The following is a 25,317-nucleotide window of genomic DNA, read 5'->3' as shown; positions in this document are numbered from 1 at the left end:
ATACGATATTTTCGATATACAATAAGATAGTACTATAAATAGTTAAGTCTGTTTCTATTTCATCCACATTTTTGAATATTTTCACCCTTTAACTAGCGCAGTGGAAATAAAAAAAACACACTAGGCTGACTTTACACTTTAAAAAATGATGCAACTAAACAGCAATCCATTGAACCTTTTGACCACACATTCCAAACTGTTTACATGCATAAATACAGTACATATTTTAGTATACTTACATGTCTGACCTGTTTTTTTGTATAGTATGACATAGGCAACATCAGTATTGGATGATGAATGACACTTTTTCCATTTGAAGTTGCCTTCATTTTATTAAATAAAATCTTCAAAGTACACGTCAAAAATAGCAATGTACTTTACGCTCACTGCAAAAAGTTGCAAGCAGAAAAGTTGGTGTATGTTTCGGTTGTAAAGTGTGATGAATGCGGAGGTCAACGGGCTCGGCGTCATGCACACATCACAGCCGCTGATAAAAGCACATTTGATCAGCGAGTCCCATTAACGGCAACAAAGCTCAAAGCCATGCTTTCTCATATACGCCGAGCATCACACACACTTGCTCGCACACAGAAAGCGACAAGGCAAATCCGCCTGGCGTTGCTATGTTTGATCAGCTTTTACATTGCCTCATATGAAGTGTCACTGAACTCAGGTCTATGTAAACACAGTCAATTATCTCCTCTCGATAATGTTGCAAAACCAGCTGACCGCCGGCGCGTGAAATGTGGGCCGCTGCTCAATCAAGCTTGTCGTCGCCGTATTTGACGGCACGGTAAATTCAAACCATTGACGTGCTGTGATTTACATATTAACACTTGGAATTGTAGTGGATGGACGGCGTGGAATTAAATATGAGCAAGGAGTTGGGTTAAAAAATGAATTGATTTTCCTGGAATGGAAAAAAAGGCATGTTGTATATATTGTTTTCTATTAGTCATGTGGAAATGACCTTGTTTTAGTTAGTATATTTTTCAGATTGAGTAAAAAAAATGGATTATGAAAGGGGAAAAAATTGTTGCATTGGAGTATAGGTTACACTTAGTCGAATTGTATTTGCGAATTCAACACAAAGAATATAAATGGCATTAAGACATTTAAATAAAGAAATAGGAATAAGAATAGAGCCAAGAACAGGGTGAAAAAAATGGAAAAAAGTATCTATTTACCCCTAAATTTCCCGAATACTGTATTAAATAAAGTTCCAATCTAATCAATGTTGAAAATTATCAACACATGCCTTAAGCACCCTCTTGTCATTCAGTGTAAAAATAACATTTGAAATGATATAATACTTAGTAATTCCACACATACGTCGGTCAAACTATTAAAAAACTGCTACTTATAGTCCGTAAAATACGGTATTGTCCTTCCTATGCAGAATTTAATAGTTAAAAGTGTGTGAATGCAGATTATGTTGGAAATTATCGTCGATAGAAGTCACGCAAAGCTTATGGAGTGTGTTTTAAAGTTCAAGTCTGCTTTGGTTGAAGTTTTCCTGCGACTCATTAGTCCCGAGCGTGTTGAGGTCAGTACAGCAGGTCTGTGATTGTGGCTAAACCAAACATGTCAATCCCGATTAGTAACCTATATGATGTCATTCCCCTTTGGGCCAATCAGCAACAAACGTCACTTTGATTTGTCCCATAATGCTGGCGGATCCTTTTGGGGAAATTGCCTTGATGGGAGAACGTGAACGGATTCATAGCAAGCGAGAATCAGTCTGGCGTAACCATGTGATGGACAGACCAAATAAAGGGTCAATTAGGCGCACCGACTGCCGACATTGCATCTGAACCATACTTTTTTCCCCTCTTTTTAAGCTCAGAATGATATCAAACTGCTTTTAAAGTGACATTTGGCAATGTTTCCCTTCAAACTCAACTTTGTTTTTCAGTTGTATTTGTTGTCATGAACAAGGAAAGTCAGTCCTTACGATTTAAATTCTAGGAATGTCTGTTATTTTGCAGGGACATTGACTGGATATTGAGTAGACTTTATTATTTTTATTTATTTCAAAGCAGAGCAATGCTGACACCCTGGAGGGGGGTTAATCTCAATTGAGACTGCAGGAGGAGATTAGCCTATTAGAGATGAGCATCAGAAGTAATCTGAAGCTGAGTCAGGTCTTCTTTTTTTCCTGATTTAAAGAAGGAAATTGGATAATCTCTTCTTGGACACCCTAAAGTGTGTCTGTCAAACAGAGATTTACACCTAAAATACAGTCTTGTAAATGTATTTGTGCTCATTAAGTTCCTTTTTTTTGCACAAATGGAGGAATTAAGGCACATTTATTTACTGTGAATGATTAATGTCGTGTTCCTTCCTCCTTTTTCATCCTTTCACGACTTCTATCTTTATTTTTTAGGCTATAAAAGCCCATCAATGCATGCCTAAACCGCAGCCTCCCTCATTAACCTTATCAACAAGATCGTTTTTTTGCAAATGTGTGAACACCCTTTTAACCGGGGATGAGACTTTGTTCAAGAAATCTCATTCAAACTGGAGTCAGCACAAAACTGATTTATTTAAAGTGCTTTTTTTTACAAATTTGGGCTTTTTAGACTAGCTTTTTCCAGACATATCTTTTGCCTTTCAAGCAAAGGTCTGAAGGTTTTTGTGCTAATGTATTTCAAAGTGTTCATCATTCCTTCCATTTTGAATCGAGGTTCAAGGTGAATATTGAAAAAAAATGGGGCTAAAGCAATTGGTTAGCAGAGAATGTTCTTTTGGTAATTAATATTTTTATCGTATTGACCAAAAATAATAGTCTTCAGGCTGTGTTCTTTGCTATATTTAAGATTTATGGTTAAGCAGAGAACATTTTATATTGATTTGTACATAATTAATAGAGGGTATGTGCACTTATGCAACAAAATTATTATTTTTTTACATCCCCTATCAAATAGGTCTACATTTATAGTTCAATATAGCTCATTCGTAAACAATGTGTTCTTAACGCTATACGTTGTGGGCTTCAAACTTACCAAGTTGTCAATACAAGACGTTAAAGGTAATAAAGATGTCTGCCCACTAAATGTATAGCATAACAGCTGACACGTTGAAGGCAGAAATGTAATCCTAATGAGTGTTCCATTCAGGTTCTTTTGAACTTTTCCATGTCCTTGGCGTTCTCTTTGAAGTTTACGCGAACACTCCATGCCGGGGACTAAGCTTGTCTTTGTCTGAAGCAATATAACACAATATGAATAAAACCCCAGCAGACCAAAATGCGTCTAGACTGAATCGCTACTTACTTTCCTTACTGTCTGGCCATAGTGTATGAACAAGAGTATTATACGATACACCAGGAAATGCTTTTCATGAAGTAGAACATAGGTTGGCTGAGTCAGGTTTTCTCTCAGGTAACTTCTAGTTTTTTCTGAACAGTGATTCGCAATCCCGTAAAAAAAACATATACTTCACTTTCTGTAAGTATTAAGTGTCGAGATATTATGATACAAGTGTACTTAAGTAACCACATTGTGGACTTTCGTGTGGCTCCAGTTTTTTTAACTAGGTCTACAATGTCTTGTGTGTATTGTCTTGATATTTCTAATCTAATCCAACCTACCTTAATGTCCGCCTTACAGTTCTGAGATCAAGGGTTCAATTCCCAGTGTATTCTGAGCTTCCTCTACCGGGTTTGACTGTTCTCCCTGTGCTAGTGTGTTTTTTTTCCGGGTATTCTGGTTTCTTCCCGAAAATTGCATAGTTGATTGCTATGAGTTTGGCGAGTTATTTGTCTTGTTCTTCCCTGCGATTGGCTGGTCATTGATTCGGAATGTACGTTGCTTAATGTCCGTAGTTATCCGGAATAGACTCCATCGCCCCCGTGACATTAACCACCACCTAAAGTGCTGTTAAATGCGTTTCCGTTGACGAATCGGCAATTCAGATGAGTTGTGATACGCATAAGGTATTTCGCTTACATTATCAGATGTGTCTGAACACTAGGGGGCGTAATGTAAAACTGTTTATCGTTTATTGTGATTTAGAAATGGGAAATAAAAGCAAGTAGAGCCCCGGTATCAGACAGACGGCATCCTCTCTGAGCGTCGGCGCAAAAATATTATTGTTTTTCTCTCCCCCTCACATGACACGGTTATTTAAAGAGATGTTTTGTCATTATAATAGGCGAGTGGTCTCACTGTGCTTCACACATTGTCATGGTGATGAGGGGCAGAGCCAGTGAATAACACCAGCGCCTCGTCATCCGCCAAGCGAGAACTCATTGAGCTAAAACGCTCAATGGCGACGAGTACGATAGAAATCTACCCCCTTTCTGAATGACCATCTCTCCGACACTACTTGATTTCATTTATTTCTTTATCCCTGGAAGATTCTTAACGGTTTCCGCACACGTGGCAAATGCACGCTAATGTAGGTGAACATGCAAATGGGCCGTAATGTATTCAGATTGCTGCTTTGTCTTTGTGTTTGCTTCTCCTATAGGTGATTCTTGCTCCGGGCATAACAATCATTCAACATGTTAATGGGTCGCACATCGAGCTCGTTAGCTATGCGTGGCCTTCATTAGCATACAAATTCAATTAACTTTCACCGCGCCGAGAAAGGAAGTCGGGGAAAAAGGAAAACAACATCTTTTGTGTGACACTCTTCGAGCATTCTGTCTTCAAGTCGCAAGTTGACGGACATGACTTTGCTTCAGCGGATCGATAATGACATTTCGCAGCTGCGATTCGGACGAGAACCATTTCGGTAGTGCCGTTCTTGAAGGATTGTGTCGGGGAAATGCTCTGGTGCTATTAACTGGCCTGGCAGCTGCTTTAAACGTAGCTGTCGCGAGCTGACCGCGGTCGGATTAAACGCGGCCGCTCGCCGTTTTTGATTGAAAAGCCAATTTTCCATCGTGTGTAATCAGAAGGTTCAATGGAGGTGTGTTGGGTTACATACCCTTCATCTGCCAGCCGGAATTCTATGGGTAGCGCTCTTATCAAGGGAATTGGTAATTAGTGGCATGCATTGTGTCAGAGGACAGAACACTGAATACCAACGGCATTAAAAGGCTGATGAGATAAGAGGAGTTTGTGGGTGGGTGTGTGTGTGTATGTTTGCCGTGTGTGTGGTGGCGTGGGTGTGTGTGACGTGTGTGTGTGGTGTGTTCGTGGACGCTCCAGAGGACGGCCATGTGCAGGGTCAAGCTAAAGCATGACTTTAATTTACATCTTTTGCATATTTGACAATTAACCAAATTGATTTCCTGTGTGTGTGTGTATAGGCGAGTGTGTGTGTGTGTGTGAGGGGCCCGAGTCGCACGTCAAGCTCGCTCGAGGACGTTGAAAACCCGCGTTCATCTCAACCTGTATCATAATACTGCCGGCTCATTTACATAGCATTAATTAGAAATTCGTATTAGATGCCTCATTAGCATATATAGCATTGTGCGTTGTTATCAGGTTGAAAGCCGTAGCGGCGTCCTTTCGCCTGATCTATGAAGATAACACGTTATGATATTTTTTTTTTCGCTAAGTCTGACGGTGAGGTAGTCTAAAAATATACTTTGGGATGAGTATAAGTCTAATGAAAGGTTGTTTGGGATTGAAGATGACATTTTTCAAGGCAAGGGAGGGATGAGAAAGAAAGGAGGATGAGGTCAAGTTAATGGGAGAGTCCCATGCCGACTCACTAAATTTGTTTAACCTCTTTATTCCAAAGTGTAAGAAAGAACAAAATGTGGGAGAGCCGACCGAGGGTCGATGGTTAAGCAGATGCTTTGGGTTTTTTTTGTGTATGTCGCCAAAGGACAAGAGAGAAGCTGCTTTATTCAATAGGAAAGGTTACCTGTAAGTGTCCTACACGGAAGAGGAGGGTCTTGCAATTGAACTCAACCCTTGAGCCTTCCCTGCAGCCGTTGTTGCTTAGAGCTTATGCACCCCCCCTTTTCGGGTTTGCCGGTGTCCCGCAGAGTCGTGTGTTTATTCTGGGGGAAGGAGTCGGCTTGTCTGACCTTTGCAAAGACCCTCAAGATGTGCGTGCGTCCATATTTAAGAGCTCAGAGCTTCATTTTTAGAAAATATAGTTTGTTTCCTATTAGATGAGGACCCTTAAATGCTACTGTTGCTTATATATCTAAAATATGTTCACTTTGGCTTTTCCAATTGAATTTCCAATTAACATTGTCTGTCAGTCATAATGTCAGCTGTATTTTAAATGGAGTTTAAAAAGAATAACACGGTCAATAATGGCTGGTGTTTGGGAAGCGGCTAATCTTCTTGTTTGTTAATAGTCTCCTGTGAGGAAAAGCGTCTTTCTCTTTTCTGTCCCTAATGTAATAAATGGCTTTTAGCTGCTCCTTCAAATGCATCAGGACTGTGCTTTTCCCTTATTTCCTTTGAATCCCATTCATTTCCATATTTAATTAGCTCGGCTCATTAAACGCCATGTGCCCGGCAATGTATGCAAGAATAATTGGATGCAACGTTATAGGCGCAAATTAGCCGCAATGCTCGTGACAGAATAATATGTAGGCCTTGTTGATTAGTCAACTCTAATAGACATGACACTTGATTTGATTGTCCATCAGTGTGTGTATGTGTGTGTGTGTATATATGCCAGTACGTCGACTCTACCCTTGGGTGATCAAGAAAGTGTGTGTCTGGACATGTGTGTGCTGGACGTGTGTAGGGAGGGGGGTTTTGACAATTTTGCCATCAAGTCTTAACCATGTTAAAGAGTGAAATTAGCTTTCAGCTCCTGTAAAAGCATGGCTGACAACCTGTAATCACAGACATGAGAGAAAGCAAATCACAGTGTGACACACAAACACACACACGTGCACAACACTATATGACAAAAATTAGGACAAAAAGCCTCACGGAAACTCATTATTTGGTGTCCCACTCCATTTCTTTATCTTGATACTACTAACAATAATGTCGGACTTGACCGTAAAATTAAATTTTACTCTTAGGAGCAATATGTATAGGTAAGAGGAGCCATAAAATCATTTTTAATGACCAATGTTAACACCAGTGCAAATGTATCATGTTATATCAGTAGCATTTTTTTTTAAAGAAATATATTCCACTTTACACGTCTTTTATGGTGCAGTCTCCATTTATTTTCAGATCCACGGCGTATTTACGACTATAGGAGCCGTTCCTGGCATTCAAAAAGTTTTAATTGTGCGCCTTAGCGAGACACACATGACTAAGTGTGACATTTACAATTAGCTGTTGTCAGCAGTCAAAGGCGTTGCTTGCAATTTCCAAAGTGCACATTACTGTCCTGAGTGGAAAAGACAACAATTTGATATGTTGAGGGAAAATTGGCACGGTGATGAATTGCGTTTGACCTTGCTTAAGTGGGCTCGTCTCCATAGGTGAAAAACTGTCATTCAAAAACACATAATTGTTTCTTGGAAAAGGATGAAGGCTTTTACCCAGCAATGTTTGGAAACCTTTAAGACTGTTTTATCAGATTTGCTTTCAAATGAGGATTTTTGCAGCTTTTTACTGACTAGTGGCGGCAAATCTGATGCAGTTCATCACTTAGTCACTTCTGATCATTTATAGATGTTAAGATTTTTCCAAATATGTATTTTTTAGCTTCTTGGCGAGGTAATTTTGTTGAAGTTTGGATTTGATTTAGTTTGCGTTTTTTCCTCAATATTTCTGATAGTCCATAAATCATTTATAGATGTTAATATTTATCCAATTATATACATTTTTTTAGCTTCTTGGCTAGAGAATTTTGTTGAATTTTGGATTTGATTTAGTTATTTTTTAAATAAAAAAGGGTGAGTATTAAATATTTATAATATATTTTCTTAAATTAAACATATGGGTAAACCCTACATAGGGTTATTTACATTTTTTTCTAAAAGGCAAACATTAAAACATATTTTAATCATTTTTGTCAAGTAAAGACTAAATATATTTTAAAATATCATTTTTACATTCAAAACTAAAACCGAAAACCAGGAAATATTACATTTTATTATTTACATTGACTTATTTGCTTCACCCTTGTCCTTTTATAACCATAATAGAATATTATATCACTATACTTATAACTCCCACAACACATGCAATCCAAACAAATCTTTACAATGTCAATACCAACACCCTAAACCCTTAAAATATCTACTGACAAAACCAATACTGTACAAGGCGAAGACCCTAAAACCATTGACTGTACCAACCAAAACAACAATCAAACATGGTCATAATTTACGGCTCAAGAGGTGGAATAATGTCGGCGTTACGTAGTCATCTAGGGAGGTGGGCCCTGATCTTTTGCCGCACATTTGGCCGGCAGACAAAATATGTTGCGTGTGAGTCTCCTCAGATGTGGCCGGCTTAGTGATGATGAGTAAGCAGTCGTACGCTAGTGAGTCGTGTGGCCAAAAAAACTCACTCTCCCCTCCGACACATGGCCTTGAGGCAACCAGGGAGTGCAGGATAGAAGTTTACCAGCCAGACTTTTCCCCCCGAAGTCTAATTACAGGCTAAGTTGTGGTTCCTGCAAGTTACATAAGCCCCTCCAAAAAAGCTCCAGGTCGAGTGCAGCATGACACGCCGTCGTATAACGATAACCTCACATGTGCTTTGATAGGGTTTTAAAAGCCATATGTAAAAAAAAAAAAAAGAGTCACTTTAAACTTTCACAATGATTGTCACGATACCCTGGCTAGTCATAAAGAGGATATTATATTTGGACAGGCGGTATTCACTGTCATACAAGGGGTTAAATTAGATTTATTGCTGTAATATAATGTAAAATCAAAGTTTTACCATAACATTGAACGGCTGTTGGATGACGAGTTGGGGTTTTTACTCTTTTTAAATCTCTTATTGCCCATAAATAGTTTTCCCTGATTGAGACTTGGACAAAAAAAGGTTTGGAGCCAATCCTTTAATGTTTAGGAAGCAAGGTTAACCTTTAATTTTTTTAGATATTAAACAGTACTTAGGTATTAAACAGTACTTAGATATTAAGCAGTACTTAGATATTAAACAATACTTGGATATTAAACAGAACTTGGATCTTAAATAGTACTCAGATATTAAACAGTACTTAGATATTAAACAGTACTTAGATATTAAACAGTACTAAGATATTAAACAGTACTTAGATATTAAACTCTCTCTCTTAGATATTAAACTCTCTATCAGGAATATAATTTTGAGTGCTGGTTTCAACAGTAAACTCTCTGTCACCATTTGACCGGCGACCAAACGTCCGAGCACCGTACTAGCGAGGTCAAAAACTGACCCATTATCCCAATTAAAATCAATGGATTCATCCCTCCGATAAGACAGACGCTTCAAAACATTAACTCGACGCTTTAGTCACCCCGCCGCCTCATCCGAGGGGGTCTAATCCTCACCGCGGACTCCCAGTGACGCCCGGTATACGACCGCAGTTCTTGTGCGAGCCCTCTCTCAGTGGGAGGTTTCTTTCCCAGTGCGTGTGTAAGAAGTGGGATTTAATAGTTCCTCATCATTCTTACACCTCTCCGTCTCTCAGCTTCTCTCTCTTTTATTTTCCGTCTTCCTCTGCTTTTTCCTGCCCCGTCTTCAACTCCCACAGAACTCCCAAGCCGTTTGCACACTCAGAGGAAGTCCTTCCTGGGATTAAAACACACACAAACACACACACACACACATGGATTGGCTCAGACACAAACTTCCTCGTCATATTTATCCCCCCCTCATTTGTCCTCCCACAGACATCCTGTTTGTCTCCTTGGGTAACACGAGACGGAGAGGAAATGAATAAACATCAGTGAAAAGTACAGCAAGCGCGGAAGTAGAAGCGAAGAAAATATATATATATTTTTTTGAGGGTATTAACAAATGGTATCAGGCACATTTTCAAGGCCGGAATGAAGGAAAATCTTGTTTTTAATCCGTAATGGCTTTCCATTATCTGGCATTGCGGCTGTGAGGATTGGGCTCCCCTCATCCGTAGAGCGCTCTGTCCAATCCATTTGACTCATCTGCCAATCTCCATCATTTCGATCTGGGTTTGTCTCTTTTTACCTCCGTGCTCCGTCTCCCTTCACTCCATCCGTGGCTAATCCATTACATCTCTTAATGACTCTTGTTGCGCTCCATAAGGGAAAGTTTGGACCGGGATTGGCAGTCAGTCCCCATGTCGTCTGTGTAGGGAACCTCACCTCCGTTGCCAATCTGAAGCCTTTTCGGTCACGCTCTGGAATCTGAGGGGAAAAAAATGAAGGATTATTGGAGGGTTAGAACAAGTGCTCTTAGTAGGGGGGAAAAAAGGCTTTTTATTCTTGGCTATCTGTCGGATTATGTTGGGTTTGAAGCCACTGGCTACTGGCCGTGATGTTTTCTTAATTGGGAATTGATGTCATCTGATTTAAGATATTTGCTTTTTGCTTGGTTAGTCACCATCTAGTAAAAGCGCCTTCCATTTTCAGGGCCTGGTTTTAATAAATGGCTTTTTAAAAGCTGCTCCTTGATACGTCTGGGGTGGGCTTGATTGGTTTAACTTTGGTGTTAGGACACAGTTTATAATCTTAAAGAAAATAATGGCCTCTGTCTGTTTTTTAAGAAATTTCCCATTTACAAGGAATTGCTAGAAAAATGTATGCCAGTTTCATTTGTTCTGTAATCAAGCTTTTTACCCAATGGCTTGCACAAATAGTACCCTCCACTAATCCCATCTGAATCTATATATACTGATTTTGTTGATATTTTTAGACTGAAACCTTTTATTCTATGAAGTCAGATAGATACTCTAAACATGACTCTAATACAGCATTAGTATCGGCTAGTGATAAACTCCACTTGATTTGTCTTGCCCCAAGAGGAACATCACAAAAAAAACTGATTACCCCATCTGGTCCTGCCCGAGAAGATCCCTAAACTGTGTTTGTCGTTAATTCTTTTATCTCTTTTCTTGCTATGGCTCTATGTTATTTCGACTTTGTATACTTCTCCGTCACAAACATGTTCATTGCAGCGTAAATGAAACCTATTCAACATCTGTGCTTTATGGCACTGTAAGGTAGTAGTTTTTATTTATTTTAGGGGGGGTGGTTTGCATTCCATTTCCATTTCTTACATTTTGAGTTTTCCCAGAAGTCCCAACATTTCTATGACATACACGTGGAAATGAGGCCATGACCAGAATGAAAGATTACAATAGAAATTATCGCCTTATTTGTCGTACGCCAGTTTCACCGCCCGACATTAAATTTACAACTGCGAGATTGCCGCGCATTTGAATTGCATGTGTTCCAGCAAATATATATGACTTCATATCACGTATTTATTTATCGCATGCACGGCATGGGAAAATAATACCGGCATGTCGTCATGTCAGTTTTCAAAGGGTCACTCCGAGGCAAACGAGTAGTTAAAGTCACTCTGCCGGAACCCCCCGCCGTGCCGGGCCCCTCTGATTTAGGATTATGAGCGCCTCGCCCGCGTGACAACTCTCTCCATTCATATGCTTTATGGAATCATCAGCGTCGCCACCCGGGCAAATGAGCGCGGTAATATTTCGGACGGATGGCCTTGTGAAACAATGCTTCTGAATATTTCATCAGCAAAGTCTTATAAAAAGCCAGGCTTTTAAAACAGACGGGTGTTGCCGCCGTGTGGCAGGGATTAGTAATCGGGGTGGGGGGTGCTGTGCCTGATGGCTTGTTGTTTATATTGCGGGTGTTGATGTTGCCAATGAGAGAGGTCGTGGAGCTGGCTAGTGGTTGGCTTGGTGCTCGGACGTTTGGTTGCCGGTCTTTTGGTCGCCGGTCAAATGTACTTAGATATTAAACAGTACTTAGACATTAAACAGTACTTAGAAATTATACAGTACTTAGATATTAAACAGTACTTAGAAATTAAACAGTACTTAGATATTAAACAGTACTTAGAAATTAAACAGTACTTAGATATTAAACAGTACTTAGATATTAAACAGTACTTAGAAATTAAACAGTACTTAGATATTAAACAGTACATACATATTAAACAGTACTTAGATGTTAAACAGTACTTAGATATTAAACTCTCTCTCTCTTAGATATTAAACAGTACTTAGATGTTAAACAGTACTTAGATATTAAACTCTCTCTCTCTTAGATATTAAACAGTACTTATATATTAAACTCTCTCTCTTAGATATTAAACTCTCTTCATGAATATAATTTTGAGAGCTGGTTTCAACAGTAAACTCTTTGTCACCATTTGACCTGTGACTAAAAGACCAGCGACCAAACGTCCTGCCACGGATTGGCTCTGGCCTCTGCTGACCGGCGTCTGCTAGGGCGCAGATAAGCGCCGGCTGGCCGACGTGTGACGGCGAGGCTACGCGTGTCAGATGATGGCGCTGGATTCATTTCCAAGAGCCAGGGGGCATCTGGGTGAGGGTCCAAACAGAATCCGTGAGGCCAAAAGTTCACCCCGAGACGGAGACGGGCAACGCGGTGGCAGCTCGTGCGCTTGAAAGGGAACAGACGTGACAGACGTGGGTTGATGGTAAAAATATCCTCAGCTGTAGCAGTGAACATCCTCACTGGCAGAATGCCGCACTTGGTTATGTTATATAAATATAACATGAAGGTTTTTCCCAGGCTCTGACACAGATAAAAAGTGCAGTGTGAGATTTCAGGAGATTAATTACTACTACTCCTGTATGCTGGAGTCAAAATTGGAGGTACAGTAGCTTATCTTGTAATAATACGTTCAGCTTTTTGCAGTAATAAAAACAATCCTTTTGAAATAATAGGCCTTTGGAGCTAGGAAGTATAAATAAACCAATCCCAAATGAGCTAGACATCATCACTAAGTGCATTGAAAAGCAGCTTTTTTGTGCGGAATATCATTTTGAGGCAGCATTTTGCCTTTGGCTGGGGGGTCCAAACTTTTCTCCCGAAGGGAGAAAAGTTTGGACTTAAAAAAAATATCTAAGGTTAACTTAAAAAAACTTAAAAAAAAAATATTACACTTAAAAAAAAATATTAAAAAAATATTACACTTAAAACACTTAAAAAAAATATCTAAGGATTCAGTTGGATTATTACTTCAGCAGAAAGTTTGTATTTTTCATTCATTTTTCCGTAAAGTTGATCCTCACAAGGGTGGCAGTAGGCAATGGTTATAGACAGCCAATCACAGGACACAAAGAGAAGAACCTAGGGATGATCTAATGCATGGGTTGGGAACCTATAGCTCAGGAGCCACATGTGGTTCTTTTGATAGTTGCATCTACTAACCTGTGAGCTAAAATATGGAAACTGCTTGTAACAGGGATGAGATACTACATCTAGAGGTTTTATTTTCCTTTATTTTCCTTTTTTTTGCCTAAGACTTCTGGAATGCATGATCATTGATTATCAACTGCATAAGAATATTGTCAAAAGTATTTTTAAGAGTATTTTTCCACTTTAAAAGTGGTGAAATGACAAAAAAGGGCACCTATTTACATGTATTTTGATTTTTAAGTATGGATCCCAAGGAATAACATTAGAAAATATGAATTATTTGTGGTTCTCTTCGTCAAAAAAAGGTCACCGACCCCTGGTCTAGAGTGTGGGAGGAAACCAAAATACCTGAAAAAAACCCACACAAGCATGGGTAGAATTCTGCAATCCACCGATTGGATTAATGAGTAATTCCAATTCCAATAATGCCCTGAAACAAGGCTCTTATGATGCCTGCAACTGGACTTGAGCCCAACTCTTGCAGGTGTCCAAGAAATTGCATTTCCGTAACCGCTATGTCCAATCTGAGGTCTGCTATCCTCCAAGGTAGGCGTGTCCAGGTAATGGCCTGTGTAACGAGCGATCCCCGCTTACTGCAGCTTATTTATGGAGCCGTTGTGGTCTTTCTCTTGGCCCCGACACCCATAAATACACGTGGAAACGTTACCCTGCTAAAGCAAACAATGATGTTCGCCCAGGAGGACGTCTCGAATATATAATTTGCAAATTCAGCAGCAAAAGTCCCGTATTCAAAACTCTAGCTATCTATCTTTAGATATAGAACACAGAGCTTTGTGATCTGCTGATGGCTTTAAGATGTAATTGGATGTTATTAGATGATACTTTATTGACCCTAACCACATTACTATATACCTGTTATTCCTTCAACCCATATGAGTGTGCACAAAGGCTACTGTGGCTTTTTTATTTCTATTTTTTTTCTGCTTTCCCTTCTCTTTTTTACATCCAACCAAGAGGCGGTTCTAATTTTCTGTCAGACTGACGCAATATGGCTTTTTTTTGCTTTCAAATGGCTTCAAAACTGGCAGATGTGCCTCTCATTTGTATGATTTACGCCCGATGTTGGATTGGAAATGGTTCTCTAGCTTCATGGCCCAGCACACATAATAATAGTCAGGCTGTTGTTGGACAACTGGAGGTGTCAGTGAAATAGGTGTTGACTGGTGAGTTCCATATGTAAAACTTGGACAGGTTTCAGGACACGCGGCAGGCGCACAGCTCGTGTATGCTGATGCTAGCAGCTCTGTACAATCTGCATAATGCTTTCTTACAAGGGAGGGGGCTCTTGTCAGTGTCTGCTTTTTAGCCGGGGCAGAGTTAAAGCAAACAGTAGACAGGCAAGACTGGAGACTAGCCCAGGCCTGGAGATGGGGAACGTGGTTAAACTGATAAAAGTGTTATTACCGCCTTGGAGGCGGCCGGCTGGCAAATCGCGGGGCCAACTGAGAATGAAATGGAGGAAAATAATAGGAGAGAAAAAAGAAAATGTGGAGTCACATTGCTTGGCTTGTTCTTAGTTGAGTCAATGTTGCAAAGGCCTTGTGGATAATGGCCATTTTTTTATTGCAGTTATGATAAAACGTTTATTTCCAGGCGCCAAAAAAAACAAGATGGTATTCTCGCCCATTCAATTAAGAAAAGTTATGAGTGACGTAAACCTACTGTCCTTTCGTTTATCGTATTTTCCAGACTGTAAATCGTACTTTTTTTTTAGTCAAGTGTGACTGATATATGATTTTTTTCTGGTGTATTGTATTTTTAACCTATAAAAATTCTTTTAAATTAACATAAACCTATGTAGCTTCCATTTTATTATTGTTACTTAAACATATTTGGTTTTGGTTTCTAATCATGTAGGAAATACACTCAAGTGTGACTTATTTATACATATTTAATTTAGTTCCCTCTATTTTTTTGTGTATTCATCCACTGGTGTAACATATAGTCCGAAAAATACGTTACTGGTGTCAAGTTAAGGTTGTTTTTTAGTAATTAAGTCTTTTTATATATGCATGTATAGTATTCATAACCTCTTTAGGTTTAATCAGACATGAGTAAACACTAGACTTGTTGTATTTATTCCACTCACCAATGATATAAGATTCTCATAGATGTCGTAAATCCTCATAATTGGGCCCTTAGCAGCCTTGCCTGAACTACTTGGCTTCCATAAAAGAGGGCAAATACAGTATTAAAATAGCGTTATTATTGGCACGTTTTTTAAACCGTGACGTTTGATGGAAAACGTAGGCCTGAAAACCATTAAGAGAGGCACAACTGTAGTCAAGGGGTTCAACAATTTGGAGCAAATCGGTGATGAAAATCCCAAAATACCAGTGTTGGCCTTGAGAAGCTATAAAGGTCAAACTCTAACGGCGTTCACTCCTGTAAAATCAAACATGCTGCGAGAGGGAAAAGGGAGTAGTGTGAGTGAGTGAGGAGGAAGAGGAGGAGGAGGAGGAAGGTGCGATGTTGCAGCGTGGTGCCAGGGGAACTGCGAGGATTGGCACCGATGTGTGTGAATGTGTGTGTGTGAATGTGTGTGTGTGTGTGTGTGTGTGTGTGTGTGTGTGTGTGTGTGTGCACATCCCTACTTTTCCAGACGGTAAAAGAGGGCGGGGAAGCGAGGGGAGATGAATGGGATGGCAGTCAGCGGGGAGGCCCACTCGCAACACTACGCCAGGGACAATTTACTTTTCTATCACTCTCTGCTGTTAATCAAAAACTAAACGTGCAACTTTGGCTCTATCGTGTTGGGAGATGAGAACATCTCCTGAATGACAAGTGGTCGTAAATAAAGCCCTTTGGAGCGGAAGTAGATATGGAGGGAAAAAAAGTTGACTGAGGAGTAAGTTGTTGTAGTTGATTGAGGGAGGATGGGTGGGTTAAAAGGTGTTGTGGGATAAGTGACTTTGGAATGAGAGTGGACTTAAAGCTGGATGTAAATGGGATGGATAGGGCTTCAAAATGAAATTAGATGATGATTTGTCTTATTTTTTCAGTGGTTTTAGCACCGCCTACTAAAAAATATGGCAGAAATAAAGTGCCAAATTTGCCAGTCATTTTTATTTTATACATGGTCACCATTTTGTGCCACAATGTACTATTTATTGGTAAAAGTGTTTAGATATTTTACTTTTTCGGTGTCTTTTTGTGTTCTCTGGTTTAATATGTGCAACTTGACTTCTTGGATTTGTGTTAATTGAGATTTGTTGTTACTTAATGAGAAAATTAATATCATTTTATTGTGCCATTCAAGGAGTGGCTTGGTTAAGATTATTCCTTAACCTATAACAGACTGAATTTTGGCTGGAATGTTGCGTGGTTTTTCCATGGGTATCCCCCACAAAAGTGTAAATATCTTTATGAATTCTTTTTTTGCGCACAGCAAAAATGGTTGTCAAAGCTACACAATGAAAATTTTTGAACTTATTTTTGACTCTACTGGTGTTAACAATCACTCTCGTTTAGGAAAAAGGAGTAAATAAAAACGGTTGGTAATGGCGAAGCTTGTTAGCGGAATTATTATTGCGGCTTACACAAACTCTAGCAAAATGCAAACTAGGCGACTTGTACAAAATCACAGTAGGAGCCCACACACACACCCGCACACACCAGCATAAACGTGTACACACCCGCACGCAAACGCTCTCATTGCTGCAGCGTAAAGTCAGTTGGGGTCATTATGATGATTTTATGAATACAAACCACATCAGATGAACTATTCATGAAAGCCAGCCGCAGTCGACACACTGATTAGTCGAACATCTCTTTGAGGCAGCGTTTAATTAGTCCCCCACCTAGTGTGTAAAGCTAATACTGCTTTTTAAACACAACGGGAGGGAGAAAAAAAAAGGCATTGATCGTAGCCAATCAATAAAACATGGCCCCCAGGTCCTTAAGGCTTGAACATTCATGAACATTGTTGCTGTAAAATGCTTTTCTTCTTAGATGGGCCTTTGGGACTCCCTGTTTGTCCATGTGTGTGTGTGTGTTTATGACATTTTTGGTAGTTTGGTAGTTTCCAGGTGGCAAAAACTAAAGGTTTCTTCAATGTAAGTCGAATAAAAGGTTTTAGTTGAGCAAAGACGTGATCCTTGGCAATGTTCGCTCTAATTTTTGGTTGGTTTGGGCAGAAAGACAACTGAGTACCAGTGTGAGTGACATCATCATTGCTCGCTATGGGCACACCAGTATCACACCTGCCATAAGCAGGTGCATGTCAATATTCCCTCTAATTTTTCATGTGAAATATGCTGTAAAACACTAAAAACATAAGAGTGGACAGAGCTACTGCCACGTAAACGGCGCCATAATGGGGAAAGGGGTAAAAATATGTTTTGAAAAAGTTTGGATTTTATTTACTGCGCACCATATGATTGCTGCTGCGCAGAGAAGACGAGAGTAGTTCGCAATTGCGTGCAGCTTAGAGAGAAAACATTGATCCTTGATTGTTCAAATTATTATTTTTTGTGGAACTGGACAGGGTACAGGAAGTGAGAAGTGGCTGGAAAAGAATGGCAGTTGAGGTGAAGAAAGCTGATGAAACTCCCTTGAAAGCAAAGGTGTTGAAGCGAGGAACTGCTGTTGATGTTATGCGTGAGGTGTCTGTCACTTTGACTCTTGTCAACTGCAACTTGTCGTCATCCCCCTCGGATAACCCCATTAGACCCCTCAGTCAGATTCTGCCTTCTCATTGTTGCATCCTCAACACAAAAAAAGTGACTTTGCAACTTGTGTCATCACATCATGGGATTTTTTTGCAAAAAAATGTATGCATTCGCCCTAGAAAACAGTCCATGGTTAGAAAGAATGTGAGTATGATCAGTAATTCTGCACATAAATGCTCAATTTTCCTCACTCAGGAACATTGATAGACTACAATTTGTGCAGAGTAGTATTTTGTCTAAATAATACAAAATAGCTGGCAAGGCCTCTAATTTAAATGCGGCACTCTAGATAGATAAGGGGCAGAACTGGCAGAATTCTGTGCAGTCCCGGCACTGAAATGTTCTCCAAAGCGGACTTGCCAAGTCTCGGCATTGACATCGGTGTAATTTGGCACGATTAGGAACCTAAACGCATCTATTTTGCCTGTCGCTTCAACGGTGGAATCTACGTTAAGAGAGATGAATGGGAAATGCGTGGAATGAGAAAGAGGCTTTTCCGCTGTTAATTATGAATGCCTTGGCAGCCGTACCTGTAATCATCAGGAAGAGATAAAAGCATCATAATTGCCCGTGCTACTAAAACGGAAAAGCAAAACACAGCTTCACAGCTTTATGGATTCATCTATTTATGTAACTTTGTTGGCCCTTTTCACAGTGTACGACTACACTTAGTTTTTAATAGTGTGACTCCTAGTGAAGCTAATCAATGAAAAATATTACACGGGAAAACTGTTGTATGCTCTGGGTTGGAAACTCCATTATATCCTGACCTCTAATTACACTCTAAACACTCATTGGTTAGAAAAATTGCAAGAAACTGAGGTTTCTATTTCAACATTTAACCCATTTTTTGCTTGTTATGACTCTTCCTAATACTGCTTTGTCAACAAAGTACTATTTGCTGGTCTTGCAAGCTATAAAATGTCTTGAAAGACTATTGGCTGCTAATATTTGGAACACGACATTTTTACTTTTAAATACTTTTATCATAAGGCGGTTTGTTATAGCAAATACAAATATTTGGAATAATATATTTCCTATTTTGCAGACCCGGTTAGAGAGAAAAAACCTGTTCATTGCACTTCAGATTATAAGTCAGTCATTGGGAAATGATTGCGGCACTTTAAACGTTTAGTTCTTTAACAACAATCCAGATTTGTTAGCACCACATAACCATTTACACCAGTCAGATTTGAAATCTAATACGAAACTAACAACATTTCAGCCATTCCCGGCTGAGAAATGCGGCTCGTCGGTTAATCCGACAAAAGTTTCAGATGCTGATCCGTTTTCTTGGCACGCCGTTCTACTCCTAATGATGATGTTTGACAATTAGCTGCGAAAACTGTGTGAATATTTCCCCCTCGTCTTGGCAGTCGCCCGGACTTGGCAGAGCGTGCCGCGTCTAGCGACTAAAGCTTCCTGGCCAAATCAACATTTATGATAGACTATCCCAGATGGGCTCTTGCAGATGGCCACGCGATCTGGCCTCAGTTGGGACGACTTTTTCAGGCCTCCCCGAGCAAAACGCATCGGTGAGCTATCGTCGACATTGCGTGGAAATGCGGCCATGTGAAATTCGCCATCTCCATGCAACGCGTATGAGGCCAAATCTTTCACAGGGACGTTTACTGCAGCTGTTATGTCTGCGGCGCCTTACTAACCGCAACGTTAATCATTTCTTCGTGGCGGAGAAACACGCCCGTCCCTCTCTCGCCCCCCCCCTTGGCAATTAATCCACATCCTCCACGCTTGGAAGGGTTAACATGGTGAGGAGACAAATTATTCCCAACTGTCCGGGGAAGCCATGTTAAAAAAAAGAAAAAAATGTAGGCTCAGATTGATCGATTGCTTTGTTTATCAGTCATAAAACGATTAACAATCAATCTTTCTTCCCGGGGAACTTTGCTATATGGATGATTATACATTCATTAATGCACGGCTTGTTGTTCCGTTAGTCAAATGATCCGTGTTTGTTGACTAGGATGCGAAGAGTGGAGATTACGGCGCCCATTGAGGAATCTTTTAATTAACAGTGTTTTCTGCGCATTAGGAATAGACGCAAGGCCGCGGCGACAGCGCACACCGACGAGAGTCCGACCAGATTGTCGGCAGAATGAGAATGCGGGCGTTTGTGTACGAAATTCCAAATGAGAAAACGCCGCCTTGAACTAACGGAGCCCCCGCAGACATCGGCGTTACCTCCGAGTTTTTTTAATATGGCGAAAACTTGTTTGGCTGTTTACTTTTCATAGCATCCAGGGGAGGGTCTGCCAGTTAGCGTGTCCGTCCTCCCCCTACCCGTAACTCCGGCGGCGTTGAATAATACATCTAGACACGCTGTCGGAGATCATGTGACCCTGAAACTATTGGATTTCACATTAAAAGCCCCAGCGCCGCAGATGAGAGGCGAGTTGTGCAGACAGTTTTGTTAATCTATGCTCAGACCTTGCCTGGGGCAATGCAGTACTGAGGTAAATGTGGCTTGAGTTATGGTGCGTATGTCCAGCCAATTACTGAACTTGAGTGTTTTGACCGTGCAAATGAAAGATGAGGGTACATAAACACGCACACATACACATTTGTAGGGCTCAGGGACAAACTTTTGTCCTTATTAGCTCACCGCAGAAGGTTGTGATCTCGCCAACGTGTTTTTTTTGGGTCTGCATCTTCCCAGACTACTGTTTTTGAAGAATAAGTTTGGAAGGTCTTTCAGGCATTTTTAGCATCGATTAGATGGTGGGGTTGTCAAATTAAAGCAAATTAGTGGGGAAATGTAAATGTCAAGATTGTATGCATAGGTAATGCAAAGGAAATTGTCTAAAAAAACGATCCAAATTTGGATTCCCATGAAAAATGGGCAGTTTGGACATTGTAAAATTACACGAATGGCATGTTTTTACAGCCTCTCTATCTTTTTTTCAATGACATTTTAATACTTCTTAATACATTCCATTTGACTTGTACTTTTGTACCTTGTACTTTATACTTTAACGATGAGTAATGAGTATGTTTATACTTTAGTCCTTTTTTTCTATTTATGTTTCATATGTACTGTTAACGGATGCACTTTTTTACATGTATCTTATCTTGTGCTGACCCGGCCCGTCTGTCAAATTTTTAAAGTCAATGTGGCCCCCGGGCCCAAAGGTTTGCCCACCCCTGGTCTAGCTAGTAGTTCAATTCAATACAAACAGACAGAATTGTTTCAATAAGTCCATTCGTATAGCGAAACAAAGGTCATAATAATTGACCCTGCATTTATTATTATTTACCGCACATTGAACTTAAAACCCGAAGTGATCCAGGTTCCGCAAACTCATGTTATGACCAATCACGTTAAATTTAGAGCTGCCCGTAACACCCCGCTTACCGGAATAGGTATTTTCTGCTACGTTATCAATTATTGATATCAATGTTGGCACCATAGCTCAGCTACGGGGTGTCATAATCACCGGGTGCAGATCGGAATAAAAGATTCATCGATGCGCCGAAGCTGAGGCTGGGAAAAAAAAAGAATGACATACCGACGCTCTATTTAGGTTGAGCGCGCAAAAGCAGAGAGCGAGTATTCCAGTCGGGATTAGATAACACGGGTTCATCAGGTTTACTGTAATGTTTCCTCCCCGCGGCGGCTTTGCTGACATTAAAGTGTGCGGCGTTCGTGTGAGTCTCTCACACACGGTCTAACCTCACTTAACCATGTGACCTGGCTTCCCCCATTGCTTAGACAGCAAAGAGACGAGGCGCAACGTGTAATGTCATTTGTACTCCCTTCCCCCGCTTTCCGTCTTGCCGTTTTTTGACATCCTAAACTGTCGCGTGGATGATCGATGACTCGCCGCCGCCGCCGTCGATGTTTCTCGTGCGAGCGACTGGCAATCGTTGGAAGGTCAGAGGCAGTTTGCGGAAAATGGGACGTTGGTGGAAAATGGCAGAGTAGCTGGAGAAGGGCAAAAGGGAAACAAGTTGCTAATTAAAAACTATCGGAAAGTTCTGAGAAGAGAATTAAGTTATATTATTGGATCGCATGGAATGTGTAGAGCGTACGCTGTGGTGGATCATTTCACCTTCTGTTGGGTTTTCACTGACTTTGTCTTTTTGCTCCCTTGTCGTACTGTTGTTTAACTTTTGTGGCAGAATAACAAGGTGCTTGGACGTTTGGTCCCCGGTCTTTTGGTCGTCAGTCAAATGGTGACAGAGTTTACTGTTGAAACCAGCAATCAAAATTATATTCATGAGAGAGTTTAATATCTAAGTACTGTTTGAAATCTAAGTAATGTTTAATATCTAAGTAATGTTTAATATCTAAGTACTGTTTAATATCTAAGTACTGTTTGATATCTAAGTACTGTTTAATATCTAAGTACTATTTAATATCTAAGCACTGTTTAATATCTAAGTACTGTTTAATATCTAAGTACTGTTTAATATCTAAGTACTGTTTAATATCTAAGTACATTTGACCGGCGACCAAAAGACCGGCGACCAAAAGACCGGCGACCAAACGTCCAGTCGCAGGAATGGAAAGTGAAAGCTCGGCGAGAACCAAAACTAGAATCATTTGCATTTGAATTCCACTTTTAGGGGGAAAAGAAAATTGCAATCAGGCATTTGCTGGCATATCAGAGCTTGGCACTTACCTCTACAATAAGCCTGCCTTTCCTGTCATTCGCCACCCCGACTCGTGACTCGCAAGAAGGTACGCGAGACCAAATAAGGGGGTGTTCGGCAATGAATAGAGGCGGCTAAAGAAGCGCGGGGCTTAGCCGATCAGTAAGACACAAACTCCTCACACCAGCGAGATTTCAGCGCCAGCTTAAAGGCTTCGGGGGAATGGATTTGGCCCTAACATCACATGAAATTGCTTCTTCAAAGTCTCCTTATCGAGACCGACGGAAAATCTCCAAGTGGTTTTACTGCTAAAAAACATGCAATCACATTTCACACTTTTAAATTACATACTTAGCCATTTTCTTTAGCAGGGCGTGGGGGGTCAAGCGCTTAAAGATTGGCCCCTTTTTAACCATCTTTTCCCAAAAGGTGCGCTCTTTCTCTTATCTTACTTTCACAGCCCAATGACCATCCGTTCCACACGTATTGCCTTCCAATGAATGATGTACAAATAGTCCCACCCGGGTATGTAAAAGTGCACGTTTGAGCCCGACAAGCAAACAAACCTTGAAAGAGTGATGGGATGGAAGGCCTTGAATTGGCTAATGTGATAAGCACAAAGCCGAAAGCAGCACCGTAAGCTGACTGTTGTTTGTTCACCTGAAATATGAGACTTCAGCAGTATTCCACTTAAAGCCACCTATTTCTGCCGCCTTGACAGTCCCGGATCCCCAAAAGGACAGAAAATGTGCGTACGTGAAGGAAAGCTAGGTGATTAAAAATGTGCATTGGGATTTCACTAGGGATTTCTTGACTCTGATCACAGCTGTGATAAAGAGTTGGTTGACTTAAACGATAGAAATTGCCTCAAAAGCATTGATTGAGAACTAGCATCTGTTTAAAAAGAAAAAAACCTGATAAAAACAAACAAAAACAGGCCAATCCGTTACAGTTAAATAATGAAAACATTTCAAAATCATCTTCACTCACAGAGCACACAGGTTTTTATTAGAGGGATCGGAGCTGATTACCTGAATATCAATATTTTTTCTTCTCCTTTTTTGGGTCAGTTTTTATTTTTCTATTGTTGTCACACACATTCTTACTCTTCAGACCGACTAATGCGTATCCCACCAGCGCCATCAGATAAACAAGATGAGGCAGGTTGAATTTATTCATGAAAAAGAATATCGAAAGCTTTATGAGCCCCGAGAAACCCCCCACCTACGGAGACTCAACATTGTAGCGGTAGAAGACACAATCAATGTTGCTTGGACCTCTGCCTGTGAGGCATTCAGGGCAAGAAAAAGGCCCAAGCACACTTCATTGATGTGGGTCACAAAAACATACGTTCGTATGCGGACGCCATTGTTGCTAGTCTTCGGGTATACAAAAGAAAATCACAGTGATAAGTGAAAGAATCCCCTGGTAGCCTTGAGATTTCATTGTACTACACCGATGCAAGGCGCCCCGTGCCGGATGTAGCGGCGCGACCCCTGAACACAACAAAGCCTCCTCCGTGTTTCACAGTGGGTGGAGTGTTCTTTTATTTGTGCCAGAAAGCTAGAGTTATGTCTGATCTGGCCAAAATACATTCTCAAAGAATCTTTGCATGTTTTTCCTGGACTGATGCGACTTATAGTCTGAAAATGACGCCGGTGAACTTTGGTCTAGGTCAAGGGTAGGGAACTTATGGCTCGGGAGCCATATGTGGCTCTTTTGATGGGTGTATATGGCTCTTTGCTAACTTGTGTGGTAAAATATGGAAAGCGATGGTGACCAAACTGAGATTTTACATCTAGATCTGCTTTAATCTTCATTATTTTTTGCTCTAGACTCTTTCTGGAATGCATTCTCCCATTTGATTGGCAACAGTATAAGAATCTTTTAAAAAATATTCTTTTTTTCCACTTTAAAAGTGAAGTTGATGTCAGGAATATCCAAAAAAAAGTTTCAAACAGCGTCAATTTAAAAAGAAATAAAAGTACCCAATAGCATCTAGATCTAGGTCATCTCCATGCTCAATAATAGCAGAATGTTCTGTCTCCCTCTTGAGTTTGTTATGTAGGAATGAATCAGCGATCCAGACAGAACATGACTCATCACTCTCCTGCTGTCCTTTCCTAGCTTGTTCCAACAATTCATTTCTGCCTTAACTTTTCTTTTTGTCCTTCGAGCACAAACAAATGCTTTTCCCGGTAGCCATCAACATTCGTACATGCAACAGACTTAACGTTGAATAACTTAGGCTGCGTAACTGAGGTCGCATACATAAATATAGTCGTCTTTCTGTATGTGGGTCACTGGGTACAGGAAGAAAAAATAAAAATGCTGAGTCATTTTAGATCATTTTGCTGGAATCAATAGGCCGTGTGTTTTCCCGGCATGAAAGCCACCATTTGCTTCGGCTATCCCATGAAAAGGCCTTATTGTAGGCCAGATTAACTAAGGAAAAGGATGGCGGTCATTTTGGTGTCTTTCTCACAGTGTTACCTCATGCATTGTTGAATAATATTGAGACTCAACTGGATGTCTAATGAAAATACTTCACTTTGGCGTGTTAGTGTTGTCAATGCTTTTGCACTCATCTTGTTCTATATACATAGTCAAGAGTATGAGAAGTGTTTTCATAGCTAATCGAGATTCCGCTTTCTACCATAGCATTTCTCTTTCTCGTATGAATTGCTCTCTCAGAATGCCAATTGTTTGTTAGATCTGCACTTAATGGCACTGATGGTGTTTCTTATATATTTTTGTTTGCTTTTGCAGTCAGTTTATCTCCATTGATGA

General features: G+C 40.3%; 1 long non-coding RNA gene across 2 annotated transcripts in view; it reads left to right on the top strand.

The window, feature by feature from the left end:
• LOC144214832 (uncharacterized) overlaps positions 1 to 25,317 on the top strand; it is an 88,042-nt gene that overhangs the window by 11,970 nt on the left and 50,755 nt on the right. Inside the window, exon 1 of one of the 2 annotated variants that reach the window (XR_013330292.1) lies at positions 608 to 793. The exons of the other annotated variant lie outside the window; for it this stretch is intronic. This is a non-coding gene — a long non-coding RNA (uncharacterized LOC144214832). Of the gene's footprint in view, positions 1 to 607; positions 794 to 25,317 lie in introns of those variants that run through there. 2 annotated transcript variants of the gene reach the window in all.

This window comes from Stigmatopora nigra, chromosome 21, assembly GCF_051989575.1.
Source record: "Stigmatopora nigra isolate UIUO_SnigA chromosome 21, RoL_Snig_1.1, whole genome shotgun sequence".
NCBI classification, from domain to species: Eukaryota; Metazoa; Chordata; class Actinopteri; order Syngnathiformes; family Syngnathidae; genus Stigmatopora; species Stigmatopora nigra.
The sequence above is the reverse complement of the archived record's forward strand: the minus strand, read 5'-3'. Positions and strand labels throughout refer to the sequence as shown.